The sequence below is a fragment of the Mauremys reevesii genome, linkage group 12 (assembly GCF_016161935.1).
Source record: "Mauremys reevesii isolate NIE-2019 linkage group 12, ASM1616193v1, whole genome shotgun sequence".
Classification (NCBI taxonomy): domain Eukaryota; kingdom Metazoa; phylum Chordata; order Testudines; family Geoemydidae; genus Mauremys; species Mauremys reevesii.
The window spans coordinates 37,527,468-37,538,032 of record NC_052634.1 but is presented as its reverse complement, the minus strand read 5'-3'; the positions used below and the strand labels follow the sequence as shown (position 1 = coordinate 37,538,032).

Here is a 10,565-nt window from a genome sequence, read left to right as displayed (position 1 = left end):
TAGGAAGTTTTTCCTGAGATTTAATCTAAATTTGCTGTGCTGTAGTTTGAACCCCCTGCTTCTTGTCCTGCCCTCTGTGACAAGAGAGAACTGTTCTCCATCCTCTGTATGGCAGCCTGTAGTGAGGAAGACCAGCAGGGACCACAACCCACCCGTTGGGCTACAGAGCCAGGAAAGCCACCTCCACCCCTCCGGAAGCTGAGGGGCGGGACAGGCAGCAGAAGTACAAAAGGAGGGGGCCCTGCAGCTCAGTTGGGCTGGAGCTGCCGCAGGAGACAGACACTTATCACCCGCTGCCGGAGTGGGACACCGAGGACCTGCTGGGGCAGCCACCAGAGGACTGGCCAGAGCTCCCAGGGTCACCAGCCAGTCGAGGTGCCAACGAGCTGATGGGCTGCCACAGACCACCAATCCCTGGGGAAACGGAGGCCAGAGGTACCAAACCCTGGGGATTGTAGGAAGTAGCCCAGGGAAACTAGACCATCGTCTGGCTGCGTGTTGGCCTGACACTAAGTAAGGGTGTTGTGGGCGGATCCCCGCTGATCCAGTGGCAGATTACACTGCCACTGCTAGGGCCCGGGACTGGGTCCCGGTGGAGTCAGGTGGGCCGGGGTCCTCCTACCTCCTGCCACCCACCTTCGGCCAGGAGGCCTGTGTTGGTCGACCGGCCGCCGAGCTAGGACGCTAGACTGGTGCTTGCCCCGCCTGAGCCCTAGACTGTTTGGTGCTCGCCCTGGGCAAAGCCCCTCATTGTTTGCTGCCCCACCCTGCCTGAGGGCCTGGGCTTGGAGACTGTGAGGCTCTGCCCTGGGACAGACCAGGAGGGACGGCCACACACGCTCACACGGCCTGTCGAGTATTTGAAAACCACTGTCATATCCCCCCCCCATTAACTCTTTTTTCCCAAACTAAACACACCCAGTTCCATCAGCCTTTGCTCACTGGTTTGTGTTCCACCCCTTTGATCATCTTTGTCACTTGCCTCTGGATTCTTTCCAGTTTCTCTACATCCTGTCTAGTCACTGGTGACCAAAACTGGACCCAGGACTCCCCCTGAGGCCTAACCAGTGCTGAGTAGAGCAGTACTATCACCACCTGTGATTTGCATGCTATGCTTCTCTTAATGCATTTGCTTCTTTTTGCATTACCATCACGCTGTTGACTTTGTGTTGAGGTTGTGATCCACCACAACTCCCAGATCCTTCTCAGCAGTGCTGCTGCCATGCCAGTTATCCCCCAGTCAGTATTTGTGCATTGGTTTTTCTTCCCGAAGTGTAGCACCTTACACTTGTCTTAGTTGAATTTCATTGTTGTCTATAGCCCAGTTTGCCAATTTATCAAGATCTCTCTGAATTCTTGCTCTATCCTCCAAAGTGTTGACAATCCCCCCAGCTTTGTGTCATCTGCAAATTTGATCAGTATGCTCTCTATTCCTACATCCAGGTCGTTAATGAAGATGTTAAATAACACTAGACCCAAAACAGATCCCTGTGAAACCTCATTTGAGAAATCCCTCCAATCTGACATCATTCCAATAATAGTTATTCTTTGCTTGCGGATGTGTAACCAATTATATATCCACTTAATGGGAGTTCTGTTGAGCCTGCATTTCTTCAGCTTACTCATGGGACTGTCAAACGCCTTTTTGAAGTCCAGGTTTTTTAGCCACCAAACCAGTTACCCTATCAAAGAAGGATATTGGGCTGGTTTGTCATGCTATGTTCTTAACAAATCCATGCTGGCTGCTACCGATTACCCCTTCATCCTCTGGGTATTCGCAAATTGAATATTTTATACATTGCTCTAGTAGCTTCCCTGGTATTGAGGTCAGGCTGATTAGTCTATAGTTCCCCAGCTCCTCCTTTTTCCCCTTTGTAAAGATGGGCACTATGTTAACCCTTCTCCAGTCTTCTGGGACCTCTTCTGTCATCTGAGTTTGCAAATATTGCCAGAGGCTCTGAGATTCCATCAGCTAATTCTGGGCTGAACAGCAAGAAAGGAGGTGGGGGGCTGGTTTGGGGGATTAAGAGCTCTGTTATCAACATTTGAGCTGTTGAGCTTGAGTTGACGGCTGCCATCCACGAGGAGTTATCAGAGGGAGGCCGGGATTTCAGTTTGGACAGAAGGAGACAGGTCTGGAGTAGAGCGGTAGATCTGTGATTCATCAGCATACGGACAGTAGCTGAATGTGTGTCTGGGGGTGAGATTTCCCAGAGATAAAGTGCAGAGGAAGTGACCAAGGACTGAGCCCTGTGGAACCCCCACAGAAGAGTGGAGTGGGGGTGAGGAGGAGCTTCCTAAGGACACGCTGAAGAAGTGGTTACAGAGGTAGGAGAACCAGGAAGCAGACAAGATGTCAAGACGACGACCATGGTCAGTGGTATTAAAGGCGGCTGACGGGTCAAGAAGAATAAGGATGGAGCACTGGTTCTGAGCTTTGCTTAGGGAGAGGTCATTAGAGACTATGGCAAAAGCATTCGCAGTGGAGGGCCCCAAATATCTGCCTCCCTGAAACCTTCCCTTCCCACTGCCACCAGATCCTTCCTGCTCCTTGGAGCAAACACTCCCCATCCCCTTCCCACTATCCTCAGTCTTTTCCACTTCCAAGGAGCCCAGATCTCCTACCCAATCCCCCCAGCTCCAACAGCACCACTGCTGGGACCTCCACCCCTTTTCTCCATTCCCAGGCTCCCACTCCCCCAAACCAGCACACTCCCTTTTCCCAGGAGATTCTGTCTCTGATTCCTCACCTCCTCTTCCTTCCATGGTACCCATCCCTCCCTGATTCCCTCTAGTCTTCCACATCCCTATCTCTTTCCTCGCACTACACTCAGCCTTCCCTACCTTGTGGCACCCCACAAGCACTAGCTCCCCCATCATCTTCTCCACTCCCACTGTTCCCTGCTCTCCTTCCCCCCCTACCCCCCAAGAACTCCTGAATAGGAACCTCACACTACTCTCACAGTCATTGACTGGCTGGGTCAAGAGGACATGCTGTGGCCACTGCCTCTGACCCACTCATTCATCTGAGTCAGAGCCGTACCACTGTTAACTTTCAGACTAGGTGTATTGTGCGTTTTGCTTGCATTCTGAAGGAGTTCCTCTTAGACGTTTCCCCCTGATTCCAAAATTTCAGGGCTGAGAGCAATATTTTAAAGTGTTTTAAAATCCACTTGCAGACTCTGGCCTCTTCTGAACTGCAAAGTTTTGTCAGCATAGCTCTGTTTGTTAGGGATGCAAAAAACCACATCCTTAATTGATATAGTTATGCTGGCAAAATCTCTCATGCAGACACAGAGTGCTGAAAAAGTCTATTAGAAAATAAGGAAATTAAATGCCCATAACCTACATCAATACCGAGCACAGGTTGCCCAGTTCTGCTGCATGCCTTTCCACTAGGTGGGTGGTGGCTAAACTTAAACCTCTGAAAACCAGAAGAGGAAGAGTTAATATACACACACCACCCCTAAAGTGCAACCTTAACTCTGCCCCAGCCCTGCAGCTGGCACTACCCACTGGGAATGGCTCAGTAAGGCTGGTGCAAAGGTTAAGAAACTAACAAAGGAAGTGGAGGTTTCTCCATTTCTTGAAGTCGTCAAGTCGCAGTGGATGCCTTTCTGGGGGCGGATTGAGTCCAATACAAGGTATTCAGCTCAGTACAGCAGTAACTGGGTGAAATTCTATGACCTGGTTATACGGGAGGTCAGACTAGATGACCTAATAGCCCTTTCTGGCCATAAAATCTATTATTCCAATATAGCTATGAAGGACTAGGAACGTGCCATTGTTTCTGTTGTGTTCAGAGATGGGAATCCCAGCATTTCTCCACATAACTCCAGCTGTGTGCACTGGGTCAGCTGTAGCTGTAACTGGATGGTGGCGGGAGGAGTTGGAGCAGCTTGGCAGAGCTGTGACTGTGATATGAAGGGAGGTGCATGTGAACCCTGAGGGACTTAGTCTGCCCCATTTCAATGCACTCAATGGGCTGTTGCTGAGACAGGGCAGAGCAGAGGTGGCATTGTGGGGCTGGCGTGAACCTTAACTCTTCATTTCCCCTTCTAAGAATGGAGGGGACGGGAATCCTTACCCAGCGAGGTCACATTCTCATAGTTCTCCTGCATGACGTCTCTGCAGAGGGCTCTTTGACGGGGGTCCAGCAGAGCCCACTCTTCCCTGGTGAAATACACAGCCACCTCCTCGAAGGTCACTGGCCTCTGAAAGAGCAAGAGCCCCCCACTCACAACCTGCTGCCCCACTCACAGCCCCACTATTCATGGGGGAGAGGAGCCAATCAAATGGATGCTCTGAGAGAGAGACAGTCAGCAGGATCCCACCCCCATACTGCTCAGAGCAGCCAGGAGGCAAAACAGGAGGGGAGCTAGAGATCCCCTCATCCCCCTCAGCAGACAGAGGGGGAAGGGTCTTCTCCTCCATCACACACCTACAAGCCAGAGGCTGATACGGGGGATGGGGCCCCCAGCAGGCTCCAGGGTCGGCTCCCCAGTAGGAATCCCAACAGGCTTCCCATTGCCAGCAGCTGGAAGGAAGGGGAGGGGTTATCTACTCTAGGCCCCACTGGTGGGTAACCTCCCACCCCCTCCTTCGAATCTCCTAGCCGCCTCTGGCCAGTAGGTTCATGTTCTTGCACTGGGAATCTGATACGTTTCCCCAGCGCTGTCCAGGGTTCCCCCACCCCCAACACAACCCCATTCCACAAATAGGGTCATTTCCTCCCCCAAGGCCCATGGGTCTGTTCCCGGAATCCAGGACTTGGGTTAAACAATTCCCAGCAAGTTTGTCTCATGCCTTGTCCCCCTCCCTTTCTCCACCCTGGGTGTTTCCTGCCCCCATCCCACCTCCAGACTGAGCTCCCCCAAAGATCCCAGGCCCTCAGTATTTCCTGCCCCTCCCCGTCCAGCAGGAACCCACTAGCAACCCCGCAATAATCCCTACCTGGACTGGCTCCACTACAGCCAGTTCCCTTCCCTGTCCCGTGGGACGCTGGGACAATCTGGAGCCAAAGGTGGGTGTTACTCTGCCGCCTGTCAGGGTGAGAAGGGTGACAGGGAAGATTTCAGAAGTTAGTTCCTGTCACATCATGATCTTCCCCGGCCCTTTCCCTGCACAAGATGTTTCTGACTCGCATGCTGGGAAAATATTCCATCACTTTATCACAGCCCAGACCCGGCCCTTCCCACCAGTGCTAAACCCACTGTGCTAGTTTTAAAACCCTGAGAGCAACTCCCCCAATGGTGGGGACCAGGCAGAGGCAGGGACAGGACAAAGTCTGCCCAATGCTGGCGTGGTAAATAAAATGAAGTTTGCTGTTGATGTTAAGATAGAAGCCATTGTCAATAGAGACAAATAGTGGAACATTAAGTGGGGCTCACTTCCATTCTATGTATTATGTCCCTCACCCTCATGCTTCAGGGTTTCAGCCAACACTGGTAGGGGTCAGGAAGGGATTTCCCCCACACACACAGTGTATTTTGACAGGGTTTATTTAATCTCCTTCCTCTGAAGCTTCAGTAATGGCCAGAGAAAAAGACAGGATATTGGGCGGGGTGGACCAGGGCAGTGAAGTGGCACTGATCACTCAGTCTCTCTCTCTAAGGGGCTTGGCTGGCTGGTTCTTGCCCCCATGCTCAGGGTCTAACTGACACTATAGGTGGGATGGGGAAGGAATTTTCCCCCCAGGTCGGGTTGTGAGTGACCTGGAGGGGTTTTCATCTTCCTCTGCAGCGTGGGGTGTGGGGCACTCACTAGGATCACCCAGAAATATCTCACTTAACCATTTCCCTGCCACTGCAGGAGTCTGGGGCACTGGGGCACCTCGGTCCCTCCTATTCTCTGCCTGGGGCATGTAAGAGTCTAGTCTCCTGGGGGCTGCAAGGCTTTGGTCTCACTCCAGCTGTTGGGTTTAGTGGGCGGGTGCTGGGGGGTGTTGGCAGCCAGTGCTAGACAGGAGGTCAGACCAGATGATCCAGGGGTCCCTTCTGGCCTTAGACTTTATGACTCTATGACCAGATTTGGGCAGGTTTGGGAGCTTGTGACCTCCGCCCCCAATCCCTCACTTATTTCTCCTTCATTTTCTGACTTCTGTTCCCCCCCATCCCTTCCTGTGCCTGGGAGACTTAGTGACCAACGATCCCTGGGTTCCTTTGCTCTCCTGCGATCGCTGACAGCACTCAGTGCCAGTTTGAATCAAAACTTTCTGCCTCGTCCCCATTTCTACTAACCACCGCAGGGGTTTCAGTCTCGCTGGCTGGGATACAGGCAATGAAAGGGTTACTGTGCACAGCTGCAAACTCTCATTTCACAGCTGAAATAAGTAAGCAAGTACCACTTATTGGCAGTCAATTTTTTTCTGACCCCTGAACATTTACTTAAAAAGTAAAAATAAAACATGTATCCCTGCTGAGTCTATATATAACTTGTATATTTCTAGAGGCTGGCAGAGAACACTGACCACAATGAACAGGGGAGTGCAGGAGGGAGATTTTCTTTGCTTTAGATCATAATGAAACACTCAACATCTCTCAGCCTCCTGACTGCCTTTCCTGAGCCCCCGGGGGTCACAAACCACCAGCTGAGAAACACCAGCCTAGATCATTCGTTTGTATCGGCATTGACTACGCATGGGAAGAGAGTGCTACATGGTACCCGGACAAAGCGTGAATGAGCCCAGTGCAATGGCATATATGGACCAACCCTGGGAACTGTTAATTCCAGTAACACCCACGTTTTGAACTCTCTGCCTTACTTCACTGTAAAAAGAAGACAAAAGTTCATAAGATCTTACAATAACCTATAGCAGCAAGTTGTTGAAAAGCAGGCTAAATTCTTTTCAGCCATGAAGGCCATGCACAGGTGCAAGACGACCAACGACAGAAAATTAAATTAGTCCAAACAAAAGGGGGCTAATGATGTCATTCAGGGCCAGTACTAAGCTCTGTGCTTGGTAAACAAGAAAACGTGGCAACAAAGTTACCTAGGCCAAATTTGGCCTTAGGGACATGGATTTAATTAGTAAACAAAATAATAAAAAATTAACTATGCCACCTACATAGAGATGGGGGGGGGGGGAGAGAAAATCATCTCCCACCTCACCCCTGACATGGCAACACTGCTACTAAACTGATATATTTCCTTTCTGAGAGGCTTTGTTTTCATTATATTTTAATTTGTGCTCCTTCCTCTTCTCATGATGCACGTTTATTAATTTGCACTTCATTTTGACCATAGTTCTATCCTGTTTCTCAGAAAGGCTCTAAGGGCTTGTCAGTTAAAATACATTCCAAAGAGACCAATTGCTCCCATGATTAGTGACTTTCTTAAAGTCTCTTAGTGCTTGTATGTTAAACTAGTTTTCTAAAAAGACCCCTCTTTTTAAGAGCAGGATTAGTAATGAACCTTACCCTCTTTCCCACAAGCCACTGCCTCTGTGCCTTTACTTTCGGGTGCAACACCTTCAAATAATTCTGCTGAGGATGTTTCCCAGAAATTAATCATCATTGGGATGGCTAGGAATGTATGGGGAGAAAAAAAATTAAGATTCTATCTTAAATGAATAAAATCATTCCAAGAAATATAAATTAATTTAAGGCATAATGTAAGCATAAAAAAAAAAATTTAGAGCAAAACGTTAATTAAAAGAACCAAACAAACGTTGCATTCTTAAAGAAGTGCAGGTTATGCAAATATATATATATATATATTGAATTGCTGTTTTAACCAAATTAGATGCTAATAGCTGTTTTATTTATTTAAAGTGTAAAAATCAGCTACAACCTGTGTCACAAGAGGTAAATAGTGCACTAAAATAATTATAAGTTAAAAATGTGACTACATTACCAATTTAGAGTCACAACAAAAAAAGTCTGTATTAACTATACTAACAAACTTTCAAATAAATATGTTTAAAAAAACCCTCAGCCTTTGTATTTTTTTAAAAAAAGTATCAAGCAGCCACTCAAACACAGGAAAAGTTGTCAAAGACCTTAGTGGTCTTTAAAAAAAAGCTTTAAAATCAGACTATGTAAACTTAATTAAAAACACTATTAATATTACTGCAATTAAAACTGCAAAATAAAATTCTTAAAATTAATGTAGTCAGTTAAAAATGCAATAATTAAAGAAAGCAAAGGTAAAAAAAAATGAGTACTAAAAAACCTGCAAAACACTTTAAATACTTGCGTTATACTGATGAGCTAAAATATTTAAGAGACAATCAGTTGAAAATATAGTGGCGCAAGAACAAAGTAACATCCCTTCCCATTGTTACACAGCTTCCAGGTGCTGGAGGCTGCAATCCCCTGTCGTTAACATCGTTATTGGTCTGAAATCTCCCCATGGCCAGTCAGAGACAGACACATACCTGTGTCGCTCCCCAGCCCCCGTCGCAGCGTCTCTAGGGGAAGGAGAAGATGGGAGAGGTGAGAATTCAGGCCCTCACATTCATGGAGAAATCCCCATTGCTTATTAATGGAACTGCTGTTAACTACGAGATGGTGACAGAGACCAGAGGGCGATAATGCAGCCGCCGCAGACAGAGCCAGCCCCACAGGGCTGCTCCATGGGGAAGGGCGACTCGCTGAGCTGGGCTGTGAGATGGAGCCCAGGATCAGTGACATCACTAGAGTCCCCGACTCCTCCCCAGGGCGCGGGTCGCTCTAACCAGAGGAGACGCCACCCCCAGACTCCAATTCACCTTTGAATCCCAGCAGCACCTCCTGCAGCATGGCACTTTGCAGAGAGAAATCGCTGAGTCTCTTCTCCAGCTCCGCAAACGACGGCTCTGGCTTCCGAAACGTCCCATCCTCCCTGCTGGGGAAAGGAGGGGTGAGAAATAGGCCTGATCCCCAGACTGAGCCCAGCAACCCCCAAACTCCAGGAAACCTGGATCTGAGCTTTGCAGCCTGAGATGGTCGTTGTCATGGTGAGTCACCTCAGCCCTGTGCTCCCCAGAGAGACGGGAAGTGGGGAGACACCAGAGCAAGGAACGGAGACATTGTTCAGGGGCTTTCTCAGGGACGCTCTGGTTCTGGGGGGGGCAGAGCCACCCCCTAGGCTGGTTTACTGCAGTAACAAGGGGCACCAGCACTGGGATTATGTGGAAAGGGAGGAGACACAGAGCAGAGAGTGGGCAGGTCCTACATGCTGACAGTGGCCACAGACAGAGCTCAGGGCTCCAGCAGGGAATGAGCCTGGCCCCTTAAACACCAAAACACCCGAACCCTTCAGCTGAAGCAGTAACCCTGGGGCGTCCAGCTCATGCGCAGAGGGGGCCACATTGCCCTGTCCGTTACGGCCAGTGGCCAGGGCATCAGGTTAGGACTCTGTGCCCTGCTCCATTCACAGCAGAACACCCACTGCTCCCCATGGGACACCCACGTACGAGGAACAAGGGGAGAATCTGCCCTTCGCATCGGAAATAAAATTTTAGTTCTTAGTATTTTGCCAAGTCTTTGTCTGTCACACTCAGTGTCACTGAGGAGGAAAACAGCCCCCTCCCGGACACCCTGTAGGGCCCTGCTTGTTCTTCCCTGTGTTTCCTGCCTCTCCCACCCTCCTTTCTCCATTTCTCTCTCGCTTCCTTGTCGTTGTGTCTCTCCTCTGTTCTTCCCTCCCTACAGCAACCCCCTGTTCCCACCCCACAAAGGCTTCACTCCCACCCTCTCCCTGATCCACCTGCTCAGGTAATCAGCCAGGGAACGTTGAATGTTGACATCAAAGTGTTGCTATTTCAGTTGACACCCCGATGACATTAACAGGGGACAGGAGAGTTCATGCTCTCAGAGCTACGGCTTCAGGCTGCTGGCAGCCCCAGCAAGGCAACGCTGTCTCCGTTTACACTGGGGAGGTGCTGAGGGCCAGCAACTCACTTTAACAAATGCGAAAGCTGAGATTCTGCACCCTCGGAATACGTGAAGCAGCCACATCAGTCCAGGAGACAGGCCTGGTCCGTCCCATCGGCCCTGGGTCTAGCAGCCCTGCTGTGACCTCCTTAGCGATCAGACAGTAACCGGCTCTTCTCCTACCTGAGTCAGCCACTAGGGGAGCCAGAATCACACGCTCCCAGGGCAGGGGGCAGCTTCCTATTCAGCGCAGTTATCAAACCTAACGGCCCATGAGGGGGAGCGAAACGGAGCCCAGGACTTACCTGCCCCCAGCGCTCCCAGCACCCTAAAGAGGGGGAGAAAGAGGAGGCCGTCAGGGGGAGTGTCCCTGGGTGGGGAGGCCTCCTGCTCTGCAGGGGTCACCACTGAGGCCGTGAGCAGTAGGGGAATTTCAGGTTTACATTCCCAGAGCAGCAGACCCCCCCACCAGGGACTTTCCCCTACGCAGCCCCAGCAATCCCTGCGGGCAGGTCGCCACTGCGGGAATCTTCTCCCCGGGCACTTTCCAGGCAGAAGATATTTCTCTGCATTGAGAATCAAATTCCCCCCAGTGCCGAGAGACCCAGAAGGCCCCTGGCCCCACTAAACCCATTAACCTGCAGTGTGAGGGGCCTTGGGCCTGGCTCGGGACCTCAGCATGGTGGGGGAGGGGATTTCACCCTCCAA

At 50.3% G+C, this 10,565-nt stretch overlaps 1 long non-coding RNA gene across 1 annotated transcript; it reads right to left on the bottom strand.

Annotated features, from left to right (window-relative positions):
• Positions 1-4,136: 4,136 nt before the first annotated feature.
• Positions 4,137-7,474, bottom strand: LOC120375610. Its single transcript, XR_005586665.1, has 4 exons — positions 7,419-7,474; positions 4,954-5,042; positions 4,442-4,537; positions 4,137-4,173 (listed from the first exon to the last, which is right to left on the bottom strand). It is a non-coding gene; the product is annotated as an uncharacterized LOC120375610 (long non-coding RNA).
• Positions 7,475-10,565: the final 3,091 nt, after the last annotated feature.